General features: G+C 42.9%; 1 long non-coding RNA gene across 2 annotated transcripts; it reads left to right on the forward strand.

Moving 5' to 3' along the window:
- Positions 1 to 330: 330 nt before the first annotated feature.
- Positions 331 to 13626, forward strand: LOC116837385 (uncharacterized). 2 transcript variants are annotated; one of them, XR_004376692.1, is made up of 4 exons: positions 331 to 417; positions 12010 to 12176; positions 12553 to 12640; positions 13484 to 13626. It is a non-coding gene; the product is annotated as an uncharacterized LOC116837385 (long non-coding RNA). The 2 variants fall into 2 exon arrangements; XR_004376693.1 differs by having other exon boundaries at positions 12013 to 12176.
- Positions 13627 to 13953: the final 327 nt, after the last annotated feature.

The following is a 13953-nucleotide window of genomic DNA, read 5'->3' on the forward strand; positions in this document are numbered from 1 at the left end:
GAGCGCACCTGCGCCGCGCGGGAGCTGCCGGGGGCAGGAAGGCGGCTGGCCGCGGCGAAGCAGCAGAGCAGGCCCGGCCAGAGCCCGCCGCTCCAGCGCACACACAAGCCCCCGCTCGCTGCCCCCCAGACGGCGAGTCGTGGCAGCCCGGCTCGCACTTAACCCGCGCCCGTACTTGACACCGGCTGCCGTCAGTGCGCCTCCCCCCCTGCTAGCCCCCCCTGCGCTCGCCGGGCTGCCGCGCGCAGCGAGGTGCGGCCGTGCCCCGGGCAGGGGCGGACGGGCCCAGCCTGCCCGCGGTCAGCGGGGCGAAGATCCGCGGGGGAAGAGCGCCGCTGCGGCCGGCTGCACCACCCCCTCCTTCCCGCAGCGCTGAGAGCTCGGCCCGAGCCCGGGCTCCCCCGGCCCAGGCAGCAGGTACGGCCCGCGCCCCGGCTGCCACGAATCCTGGCTTCTGGGGCGACCATGGGCCGCGGGTTGTTAACGGCAACGGCACCGCCCCAGTTCGCCACCAGGAGGCGACAGGCCCCTCGGTGCACAGCGCTCCTTCCCCCCCCTCCCCCCGCCCGCAGAGGGGAGGGCGGCCTAGCGGCTAGGGCTGAGCCCCTCTCACCCCCAGGAGGTGGCATTGCACACTCCGATTGTGCTCTGGGCCATGTTGCACACTCAGGAGTGCCCCCCTCTCACCCAGCCTGTGCCCTGGGGCCATGTAGCACAATTAGGCTGTGCCCACGTGCTGTATCACAGTTCTAATCATTCCAAGCACATCTAAACATCACACCACCTCATCCCTACATGACTGTGATGTGCACATACATTATTATGCTTTACTCACCTTACTGCTAAGTAGAAATACAAGCACACTCAGTTCCACTTAGTATCTTTATCCCCTGTACCCTACTGCAGGGCAAAGAACCATAAATGTCTCATCAAGGCCTAATCCAACTCCTATGGAAGTAAAGGAGTCTCATTGGCTTCACGGGGAATTGGATAAGGCCCTCAAAGTGCCAAGACTGTGAAAATAATATGGAGGAGGGATATAGTCATAGAGTTTATGGCTAGAAGGGACCACATGTTAATCTAGACTTCCTATTCATCCATTGTCGTTAACTTCCAAATCGGATTTACTCAGTTTGTGTGTTCACTTTTCTAAATGCCAGCCTTACAAAGCTCGCCCTGGGATCTGAAAATTCAGCTGTGTCATGGCCTATACATCATCCTCAGTAATACAGACTGGGCACTTAGCGCATACCTCTGTTGATAATACACAAGACAGAATAGAATCAAGTTTGTTTCTTGTAGCTTTTTTTGGCTCCACAGCGCCAACCATCAGTATACACTTGTTTTTGCCAGTAAAACAACCACATAGGGCTCAACAAATGCACCAGGAACAGATGCATTAAGTAATAAGATATCATTGCAATACAGTGAGAGAATATACCATCTCCTCAGTAGTATAAAAAAAGTGGAGGAGGATAGAGAACATAACAGGTACTTACCAACCGTAAAAGAAAAATATACAGCTGCTAACTAGAAAATAGTTTCTTTAGGGCTGCAGCTGCATGAGGCTGCCAAATTTAAAGGGCCAGCTGCAGAAAGGCATGCTGGGAAAAACAGCAAGGAAGGCTGCTGTAGGGACCGTTAGCCGTGTTCAGTAAGTTGATGAGAGAAGGTGTTGGGTGTATCTGGAGGTCTGTCACATAGTCATTCAGACTGTGGCTATACTTTAAGAATGCAGTACTGTAGGTTTGTTGTAAAAATGTTATGGCATGTAGAACTTCAAGAGAATAAATTACTATGGTAATTTTAGCATTAATGTCAGTGGAGAAAGGGAAAAGTGAGGTGAAGGAAATAGCTGTGTGCTGTAGTATCATAGAGGGTTAAGAAACTGCTCAAATTTAAGATAATCTGAATAGGTGGCAAAGTGGATAGTTGGAGTGCATGTAAATATAGTGAATGAAGAAGAAGGCTGTGCATAGATTTGAGCAGGTGCTGTCAGTTGTAGCTATTGGAGCAGCAGACAGGTATATTTATTTGGGATGGTAAGTTGTGAAGCTTCTGTTTGCTAGCACAGTGTGGTAGTGCCTTCGGATCTTATGAAAAATTTTTCTTCTATATTCTGTTTTCAGGTGACTTGTTCATTACAATATTTACTGAGGAACTTTGTTTTGCATAGATTTTACTTTTCTCTTTCTTCTTCATTGAAGACTCTTGCTTGCAGTTGGGCATTAAAATGGGAGACTAACCAAACAGTAAAAGCAAACTAGAGATCAGGTGAGATTTTTTTTTAGCCTAGAATCTGGGCAGAACTGAAATGGAGATCTTATTGTTCTGGGCCATTATCTGTAGCCCAGAAAGAAATCCTACAGGATAATGTTGGTTAGTCCTCCTCTCCATACAGTCAGTGCTGCCTGTAATCCAGTTTCAGGATACAAAATGGTGATTTAGCTGGACTATATCAAGGTAATCAATTTGTCTAAAGACACATGGTAGTCTGATATAACTCTGGCTTCTGCAAGCTGACTGTCATGGAATCTCCTGAGAAATATGTTGTGCTGTGTGAAGAAGCACCTGCAGCCCGTAACATGTGATTTTATCCAATGCAAGCATGTTTCCACTTTACTTATTAGAAAAACAAAGCCAGTCATCAAGATCTCTGGACTCTTCAGATTATTTGTAAACCCAGGAACTGCTACCATGTATCAGAGTAACTTCATGGCGTAATAGCAAGGGCAGGAGAGAGCCACTTTCTCCTAGTAAGGGAGTGACACTTCTTTCTTGAGCTGTAGCTTGCAAACTGTCAGAACTGTCCTCTGCTTGAGTTTGAATGATTATAGAGATGTCTGATGTGCCCTGGGCTTACAACACAATTTAAATACTCCGAAGTATTTAAAATCTTTATTTTTAAAAGGCTATCCAGAAATATCTACTGTCTTGATCCTCAGTCAGCCTCACCCCCCAACTTCTTAGGAAGGTTCTAGTAGCTGGGATAGCTAGCCTAGAAGGCCTTTACCTCTTCTCTGACTAGAGCTTGCAGTTACCTCAGGGAGTCTAAACCTGCCTCTTGTGATGAGGGGAAAAAGCTACTTGAACTGTACTAAGAAATCCCGGCAATTACAGGCTAGTGAGCCTGACTTCATTACTGGGCAAACTGGTTGAAACTATAGTAAATAACAGAACTGTCATTAGATAAATATAATTTGTTGGGGAAGAGTCAACATGGTTGTTGTAAAACCAATCTCCAATCTACTAGAACCTCACCAATCTACTAGAATTCTTTGAGGGGGTCAACAACATGTGGCCAAGGGGGATATAGTGTACTTAGATGTTCAGAAAGTTTTTGACAAGGTCCCTCACCAAAGGCTCTTAAGCAAAGAAATTTGTCATGGGATAAGAGGGAAGGTCATCTCATTGATCAGCAACTGGTTAAAATATAGGAAACAAAGGGAAGGAATAATTGGTTAGTTTTCGGAATGGATAGAGGTAAATAGTGGTGTCCCTCAGGGTCAGTACTGGGACCTATACGATTCAACATATTCATAAACGACTTGGAAAAAGGGGTAAATAGTGAGGTAGCAAAATTTGCAGATGATACAAAACCATGCAGATAGTTAAGTCCAAAGCAGACTGCGAAGAGCTACAAAGGGATCTCACAAAACTGGGTGACTGGGCAACAAAATGTCAGATGAAATTCAGTGTTGATAAATGCAAAGTAATGCACATTGGAAACATAATCCCAACTACAGTGTACATATAAAACGATGGGGTCTAAATTAGCTGTTAGATATCTTGGAGTCATTTTACATAGTTCTCTGAAAACATCCACTCAATGTGCAACGGCAGTCAAAAAAGCTAACAGAATGTTGGGAAGCATTAAGAAATGGATAGTTAATGAGACAGAAAATTGCATATTGACTCTATATAAATCCATGGTACGCCCACATCTTGAATAGTGCATGCAGGTGTTGTCACCCCATCTCAAAAAAGATACTGGAATTGGAAAGGGTTCAGAGAAGGACAACAAAAATTACTAGGGATATAGAACATCTTCTGTATGAGGCAAGTTTAATAAAATTTGGACTTTTCGTCTTGGAAAAGAGATGACTAAGGGCAGATATGTGATAGAGGTCTATCAAATCATGAGTAGTGTGGAGAAAGTAAATAAGGAAGTGTTGTTTACTCCTTCTCATAACAAGAACTAGGGGTCACCAAATGAAATTAATAGGCAGCAGGTTTAAAACAAACAAAAGGCAGTATTTCTACACACACAATGCACAGTCAACTTGTGGAACTCTTTGCCAGAGGATATTGTGAAGGCCAAGACTACAAGAGGGTTTAAAAAAGAACTAGATAAATTCATAGAGGATAGGTCCATCAATGGCTATTAGCCAGGATGGGCAGAGATGGTGTCCCTAGCCTCTGTTTGCCAGAAGCTGGGACTGGGTGACAGGAGATGGATCACTTGACGATTAGCTGTTCTGTTCATTCCCTCTGGGGCACCTGGCATTGGCCATTGTCAGAAGACAGGATACTGGGATAGATGGACCTTTGGTCTAACCCATTATGGCTGCTCCGTGTAACAAGGAAAAGAAGCTGTTGGCCTTGCTTAGACTCTAACTAAAGCTTCAATAAAACCAATGCCTAGGCAAGCAGTGAAAGTCTTTGCGTAAAAGCATTACATATGATGGAGTGCTGAGTGGCTCACAAGACTGGTAATGAAGCACAGGGACACACCTCTAGGTTACTGGTTCAGATCAGTACAGGTTGGTAGAGGTGAAAGTTAACTGCAGATGTTAGGCTATAGAACTATTTTGGTTTCAATTCCTTTAATAATGGATAGGTGTCCAAATCATGATGAATGGGACTTAGAGATCAGCTTGCCTTCCCTTGAGGTGGTCAGGACTGAGAGTTATTTGAAGAGCAATGTGGGGGAAACATATATTTCCACTCAGCTCATTCTGTAACTATTCTATGGGTGAAGAGAAGACACTAATGTTCATGTCAAGCCAATACTTCAGTTAACTAATTTTCCTTAAAAGTTACAATTAAAAGTAAATATCTGTAATTGAGGATTGACTACCGAATCTTATAGTTCATTAAGGACCATTTTATCATTGATGGATTTTAAGGGTCTCTTCAGGTAGAAAATCTAGAATAAGCAGAATGTGATAATTACTTAATCAGTGACCAAATACTTCATTGGCTCCTTGAAGTCCATGATAAAATGCAATGAGAGGTTTGCCATTGACTTCAAAGGGCCAGGATTTCACCCTTATTACATCAATTGAAAGTACAAGTGGAACCCTGGCCTACAGCAAAAACTTGTGCTTGAAGACTAAAAGCAAGCAAGTTTTAACAGTTTTACTCTAGATTTATCCATCCTGATATGGCTGTTGTGTCTACCAATATTTTCCCTTTTCTCAATAATAATATTAATGCAACTTGATGTTTAGACAGAAGCTGTTTATGTTGGGCATAATGGGCCAGTGTTAATGTCCAAGAAATACATTTCTTCTCTTTTTGGAGTTTAATTTTGTCCCAAATATGGGTTATTTATTAAAAAGAATCAACAACTTTTCCCTACTATGCAGAGAAATATTTAGAGAAAAGATCTTAAATTTCCATAAACTCTTTTAAACTTGAATATGTCTTCAATCTAAATATGACTGCATTGGCTGTGGAGCAGAAGAATCAGAAAATGCAATTGATGAGAAACACTCTAACTGCCTAGTTTAGTTTGATTATCTGAACTGAGTGAAATGTAAGAAGTGCAGTCACTAGTGTGCAAGGCCATGATATAGTATAATGATATATGGTGGTATGCCTATATTTCATAGAGCTGGAAGGGACCTTGAAGGGTTACTGAGTCCAGCTCCCTGCCTTCACTAGTGGGACCAAGTACTGATTTTTGTCCTAGATCCCTCAGTGGCCCCCTCAATGATTGAACTCGTAACCCTGGGTTTAGCAGGCTAATGCTCAAACCACTGGGCTAGCCCTCCCCCCTGTTAATGTTCTTGATGTGGATCTGCTCCCCTCCTGCCCACTCCATCCCTTATATTTAAATTCTCCTGCAGTCTTGCTACCTCCACTTGTTCATAGCATCTGAGTTCGGAGACCACGGAGTTAGTTCAGATTTCTCAGTCCATAACTAATATGTTAAATTGTTCCTTCCACTGAACCCTGTGGGAGTCCAATTATTCTTCCAAAAGGATTTTCTGCCTTCGGGCCAGCTCTTTGCCTCTTTTTCAGCCCTTTCCCATCACTCCTGCAGTGGAAAAAGAGAGTATAACAATGGCTTACATAATGACTGAGTATTTCCCAAGTATTGGGCAATCTTTGGGTGATGTAGAGGCAGGTGGCAGGAGAATGGTTGTGAGGTTGGTTGCAATTTGGCATTCCCTGTCTGTCATTAACAGTCCGTTGAGGCTGTAGGCGACTGGGTGGAATTTAAAGTCTCTCTGAGGATGGTTGAAGGTGCATAGCCCAAGGATTTAGGAGTGTGAGAAGGATACAACGTTGTGTAAAGCCACCTTGGATGCCCTCAGTCCTCTGCAAAGGCCAGCTCAAGCAGAGCCAAGGAATGAGACTCCACCTCTTAGCCAGTTGGAAGAAAGGGTTCAATCAGTTTTGTTCTTTAGTACTGCCTACATTTTGGATCATATTCACAAACTACTTGTGAGTCATTGGACAACAGGCTTTACTTAAATCAAGGTAAATTGCACTATTATACCAGGCTGTCTGGTTATCTTATATTCTGCACAAAAATATTGCATTGAGAGAAGAGTAAGGATGCAAAGATAAGCACTTCAAAGTCAGGAAAGGACAACATTAAGGTTGCATCACAATATGTTCTTTAAGTACCTTGCTCTGCTCACATAGTGTTTGTTCTGTAGGATCCTTAGCTCAGTGCACAGACTGCATGGTGTGCAGTGTCTATAGAAATGGCGTGGCACTTATTTAAGTCACTTATTACAATTGAAATGAAGAACGCAAGACAATTTCTACTGGGTTGGTCAACCCAGATTAAAACAGTAGGTCTCTATGGAAACTAAATTATTTATTTTCAGTTTTTGTAACTAAATCAAATTATTTGTGAATGTTGGTTTTAGTTTCATTGTTCAGGGAGAGCTCCTGCTTATTCCACTGGACACCAGCCAAGCTGCATACTCAATGAGGCATGGGGCTGCCAAATTTCATCTTTCTGCCCTCACCCACTTTGGCACCAGAGACATTAGTAATTTTTGTATATATTTCAGAAATGTATGACTAGTTGAAAACAATGGAAGAGCTTAGGCAACCTGCAGTACAGCACGCTAGTTAGAACTCCTCCTCTATGAAATCAATCAGGTTTCTTTGACAATGTATTTCAAGTGAACCCCTTAGTGGGTAGTTGGTAGATGTTTGTTTATTTCAATGCATAAGGATCCTGAATGCTCTGGGGGTGCCCTGACCGACATAATATAATTCATGTTCCATACACCAAGCTAACCTTCCTGCCCAAATGAAAGTCAAACCTTCTTCTCTCAGCAGGCATCTATCAACTCTTCTCCACTCCAGCCCCCCCTTCACAAAATGTACAGGAGGAAAGATGACCCTTGTGTATCTGAATGTCTAACCAATCCAGGCTTTGGCTGACCCCGGGGGTAGGAAAGCCCTTCCAGAGCCATCTTCAGAATGAATTTGAGGGAGCTCCAACACGAACCCCTCCATGGATGTGATGTGTGGCCGTAATGCATGAGGAAAGAGGTGATCTCTCATGGTGCCCGTTCCCAAACCTGCTTCAGCCTTTAAGTGGTCTTAACGAGGTCCCCTTCTGGAATCAGAGCTTGTATTCTTTTTACCAAAGGCAGATGGAGCAAAGTGCTCTTAGCCACAGCACCAACCTGGGTATTTCAGAGCAGCTTTGGGCCCACTAATTAATAGCACAAATGGTTGTCCACCCTCTCTCCTTCACCCTGGCTTTTTCTCCCCTCTGCAAGCATAGGTGATGGAGGGGAACATTTACCCCTTGGTCATGAAGATGTTTCCCTTAGAGACTGTGGAAAGAGTGCATTCCTTCCAGAAACGTCTCACCAGGCTGTTGGTCATTGCCTTCTCACAAGGTACTATAGCAATTAAGAAACAGGCATTGCAACACAGAGGAAAGATGATCGAGATATACAAGGCCACTCAGCAGAAGAGATTGAATTGTTCTTGGTTGTCCTTTTCCATTTTTAAAGCCACTCACTGTAAAGGTATATTCATGTTTTATATATACAGTTCTACATTTTCAAAGGTAACTACTGATTTTACCCACGAAAGCTCATGGTCCAAAACGTCTGTTAGTCTATAAGGTGCCACAGGATCCTCTGCTGCTTTTACTGATTTTAGCTGCTTCCATTTTTTGGGTGCCCAGCATGGGATACCTTAAAAGGCCCTGGCTTTCAGAGGGCGGGTGCTTACCATACCCTTGGTTTCTCAAGCTGGGTGATCAGTACTCTCTTCTCCCCTGCCCCCAAATCACTAGTCCAGGGAAGAGGCTTATTAAGTGTGGTCATTTCTAAAAAGATTTTTAAAAATCCCTTTTTATAAAAAGACAGCAACACAGGGTGTCATGCAGCCTTTGCTAGTATTACTATGTTAGTGCACTTTAATATTTTTATTGCAACCCCCACTGTTTAGAATATATTGTTGAAAATTACTATGAATTTAGGATTTGCTTTAAAGGGGGAGGGATAACTCAGTGGTTTGAGCATTGGCCTGTTAAACCCAGGGTTGTGCGCTCAATCCTTGAGGGGGCCATTTAGGAATCAGTGCAAACATCTGGGGATTAGTCCCGCTTTGAGCATGAGGTTGGATTAGATGATCTCCTGAGGTCCCTTCCAACACTGATATTCTATTATCTGTTAAGCCTAGTATCTGACCTCCAGAAATGGCCAGTACCTGATGCTTTATAGAAATATAGAGGTTTACTGCTGTGCCCTGTTTTGGTTGTCATGGAGCTGATTACGGATTTCCAAATTTGTGGCTGGCTCTGTGCCAGAGAATGGAGAGTGAGCAACTGTCTCTCCTTGAAAGAGGTTCCATAACTTCAGGGTTGCCCACTGGGACATTGAATTAAAGCAAAAGGCAACAAATTTAAAGCAGTTAAAAGCTCTGTCCCTTTTTTCAAAAGTACAGAATATGTTGTTAGCCTGTGGAACTCACTGCCACTAGATATCATGGAGGCCTTCAGCCGAGTAGAATTAAAAAAAGGATTAGGCTTTTATCTAAATAATGAAATCATCCACTCTTACGTTAGACAGAGTACAATGTATATGGATAATCAACCTTCAAAAACCTCCCTCAGAGGAGAAGCCAACCTCCAACAGCATGAGGTTAGGAATAAAGGCACAGAATCTCAAAGGTATTTAGGTGCTTAACTCCCATGGATGTCAATGGGAGTTAAGCACCTAAATACCTTTGAAGACCAAACTGGCCGCTACAATCTAGTTACTGACTAGTGTTGGAGGAGACAAGATGTGGAGCAAGAAGACCCACTGATTAGATCTGGTATGATGAGTCCCATGTTTCTGAGTAGATATGCTGTGGCTAATATAGAGAACAACTGTCTCTAACCATTCAATTCTGAATTGTAGGATGTGAGTTAGAAATGCTGAAAAGGAAACCTCAAATCTGTGAATAATAGGGCTGTCAATCGCAGTTAACTCACACGATTAACTCAAAAAAATAAATCACAATTAAAAAAATCTCGATCACAGTTTTAATTGCACTGTTAAACAATAGAATACCAATTGAAATTTATTAAATAGTTGTGGATGTTTTTCTACATTTTCAAATATACTGATTTTAATTACAACACAGAATACAAAGTGTACAGTGCTCACTTTATATTATCATTTTGTATTACAAATATTTGCACTGTACAAATGATAAAAGAAATAGTATTTTTCAGTTCAGCTTGTACAAGTACTGTAATGCAATATCTATCATCAAAGTGCAACTCACAAATGAAGATTTTGTTTGCTACATAACTGCACTCAAAAACAATGTAAAACTTTTGCACCTACAAGCATAAGTGCCGACTTCCCCTCTGCCCCGAGGATGCTCAACCCCTCCCGCCTCTGGTGCACCCTTGCCCCGCCCCAATTCCACCCCCTTCCCCCAAGTCCCTGCCCCTGCCCCATCTCTTTACCGCCTCCTCCCCCAAGCGTGCCACATCCCAACTCCTCCCCCTCCCTCCTGGAAAGTCCTAAGCACTGCCAAACAGCTGTTAGGTGGTGGGCAGAAAGAGCTGGGGGGGGAGGAGCGGGGACACTGCGCTTGGGGGAGAGAGGGGCGGGGGTAGCTTGGCTGCCGGTGGGTATAGAGCACCCGCTAATTTTTCCCCATGGATGCTCCAGCCCTGCAGCACCCCCAGAGTCGGCGCCTAGGCCTACAAGTCCATTCAGTCCTACTTCTTGTTCAGCCAGTTGCTAATGCAAACAAGTTTGTATACATTTACTGGAGATAATCTGGTCCACTTCTTATTTGCGTCACCTGACAGTGACAACCGGTGGTCACATGGCACTTTTGTTGCCAGCATTGCAAGATATTTACCTGCCAGATGTGCTAAAGATTCATATGTCCCTTCATACTTCAACTACTATTCCAGAAGACATGCTTCTATGCTGACGATGCTCGTTAAAAAATAATGTATTAATTACATTTGTTACTGAACTCCTCGGGGGGAGAACTGTATGTCTCCTACTCTGTTTTACCAGCATTCTGCCATATACTTCATGGTATAGCAGTCTAGGATGATGACCCAGCATATGCTGTTTGTTTTAAGAACACTTTCACTGCAAATTTGACAAAACGCAAAGAAGGTACCAGTGTGAGATTTCTAAAGATAGCTATAGCACTTGAACCAACGTTTAAAAATCTGAAGTATCATCCAAAATCTGAGAGGGACGAGGTATGGAGCATGCTTTCAGAAGTCTTAAAAGGGCAACACTCCGATGCGGAAACTATAGAACCCAAACCACCAAAAAAGTAAATCAACCTTCTGCTGGTGACATCTGATACAGATGATGAAAATGAATATCCATAAGTTCACACTGCTTTGGATTGTTTGGATGCATGTCCTCTGGAATGGTAGTTAAAGCATGAAGGGACATACGAATCTTTACCACATCTGGCATGTAAATATCTTGAGAACCGGCTACAACAATGCCATGCAAACTCTTGTTCTCACTTTCAGGTGACATTGTAAACAAGAAGCAGCCAGCATTATCTCCTGCAAATGTAAACAAACTTGTTTGTCTGAGTGATTGGCTGAACAAGAAGTAGGACTGAGTGGACTTGTAGGCTCTAAAATTTTACATTGTTTTATATTTGAATGCAGTTTTTTTTTACATAATTCTACATTTGTAAATTCAACTTTCATGATAAAGAGATTACACTACAGTACTTGTATTAGGTGAATTGAAAAATACTATATATTTATTTTTTATTACAAATATTTGCAATAAATATAAAGTGAGCACTGTACACTTTGTATTCTGTGTTGTAATTGAAATCAATATATTTGGAAATGTAGAAAACATCCAAAATATTTTTATAAATGGTATTCTCTTATTGTTAACAGCGCAATTAATCACACGATTAATCACGATTTATTTTTTTAATTGCTTGACAGTCCTAGTAAATAATGATGTTAGTGGATTACAATTGTACAGATCAATTTCAATCCATGAAAAAAAAAAAGGTCCACATGTGATGGGGTAGTTTGTCCCCTCTGGGCAGTATGGCCTACTGGTCAATTCACCGCAGCCCCTGGCATGGCTCTTTAAGACTTGAAAGGTCTGATTATAGGTACAAGGACCTGGAAGATATTAGGAGAGAGGAAGCCGGCCAGAGAGTAAGTTGGGCTTGGGAGGAAACCCAAGTACTGCTTCTTTAAGGGCCAGGAGCCTTGCAACACTCCCCTCTCTCCCAGCCAATGGGGATGAGCTGGGAGAAGGGGCCAGCTAAGTGTGTCTCTTCCAGCAGTGCGGAGGCTAGCAGATGCTGCAAGGATTATGAAGGCTCCTGCCTAGTCCTGAATTAACAGGGAGCAGACACCAGCCGGAGAAGGCTATCAAACCTTCTCAGCCTGAGGACGGAGTGGGGCCAGCTGAAATAGACAAATGGCAACCCCACTGCAGAAACTCCTGGTAAGGAGCTGGATGATAATTCCTTGAACTACCCAACCTTACGGAGGAGGGGCTGGGGCACCTGCTATAATCAGAGACGTAAAGACTGAGACGCAAACCTGAGGGGGGTGGGAGCAGAGCTTAGAGGGCAGGCTTCAGAGGAGCTCTGAAAGCCAGAAGAACCTTTTCTTTATTTGAGATTTTTTTGTTATGGATTCTTTTGTGGGAAGTTTTGTAATAAGCCACAAGGAGGTGTCAGGGTTCCCTCCCCACTCTGAACTCTGGGGTACAGATTTGGGGACCTGCATGAAAGACCCCCTGAGTTTATGTTCTACCAGCTTAGGTTAAAAATTTCCCCAAGGCACAAATTCCTTTCCTTGTCTTTCCTTATCTTTAGGACACTAACATCAATCAGGTTCTTAAAAGAAGGATTTATTATGAAGAAAGAAGTAAAAGAATCACACCTGAAAAATTATGGATGGAAGGTAACTTCACAGGGTAATAAAAAGGTTTAAAACAGAGAACTCCCCTCTAGACTCAGCTTCACAGTTACAAAAACAGGAATAAAACTACCTTTGTAGCACAGGAAGATTCACAAGCTAAAACAAAAGATAACCTAACACATTTCCTTGCCTCATTTACAATTTCTGTAATTCTTGGATTATTCTAGGTATATTTTCAGGAGGAGATGTCCCTGCTTGGCTTCTCTCTCCATCTGGAGAGGGAACAAAACCAAAGAGAACACAAACAACCCCCGCCCTGCCACATTTGAAACTATCTTCTTTCCTTATTGGTCCTCAAGGTCAGGTGCCAACCAGGTTATTTGAGCTTCTTAACCCCTTACAGGTAAAGCGATTCAGTACAGCTGCCCTTATCTCTATGTTTATGACAGGAGGGTATTATTGGGTGAAGTGTACCTAAAATCAAGTTATTGGCTTCCTGAGAAGGGAAACTGAGGAAGGGAGCATGGGCAACACTGCACTAACTCAGCAGGGGGTGCTGCAGGGCAGACATGTTCTACAAAGCCACACTGATTTATTAGTTAAGGCTGAATAACAAATGATACTGAATTTAAACACTCCTGTTATGGTTTCTCTGATCACATTCAGACTGACTTATTGTCTCCTGCACTGAGCCCCAAATCAATAATGTCTTATTTGAACTGTATCTTGCATCCTCAGCCTTTGCCGAGGTAAATTGTATTTGGCTATGGCTATTGGGACTTGTCTTCACTGCTTTGGATGTATATGCTACCTTGTCTACACTGAGTTAATATGGATTAAGAACTGTTGTGAGTTTGATTAACTAATGCAGCTGTATAAACACAGATATGGTGCTGGTACCCAAACCTGTAACTTCAGAGGAAGCTACATACAACTGGGTCTGGAGATCTGAGGACTCTGAGAAGAGCAGAAGCAGTACTGTGCACACATCATTAATTTATATGTTGATCCGTCTCCTCTTCCACAATTTCAAGGTAAATGAGCAAAAGTGTCTTGGAGAATTTCACAGGTCACCAATCAGATATGAGCAAATTAACCTTCTGCAGTCTCTACGGGGTGAAAAGAAATTTTGGCAACACCTTTGTAATGTGATAATCTTTCTCTGCACAGTCAGTGCTTGGTTCAAAATGTCTCATCTTCATTCATAAATTTACACTTAGCTCCTCGCCCCACTTTACAAAGACAGGCCTGTTACGTATATAAACCTACCTGGCTGTTTAAGATTTGTTAGGGAAACATGCATCTATTGGGTTTCCGGGTTAGGGAAACATGCAGTCATGCAGGCAGTGTGTGTT

The sequence above is a fragment of the Chelonoidis abingdonii genome, chromosome 7 (genome assembly GCF_003597395.2).
Source record: "Chelonoidis abingdonii isolate Lonesome George chromosome 7, CheloAbing_2.0, whole genome shotgun sequence".
In the NCBI taxonomy this organism is placed as follows: domain Eukaryota; kingdom Metazoa; phylum Chordata; order Testudines; family Testudinidae; genus Chelonoidis; species Chelonoidis abingdonii.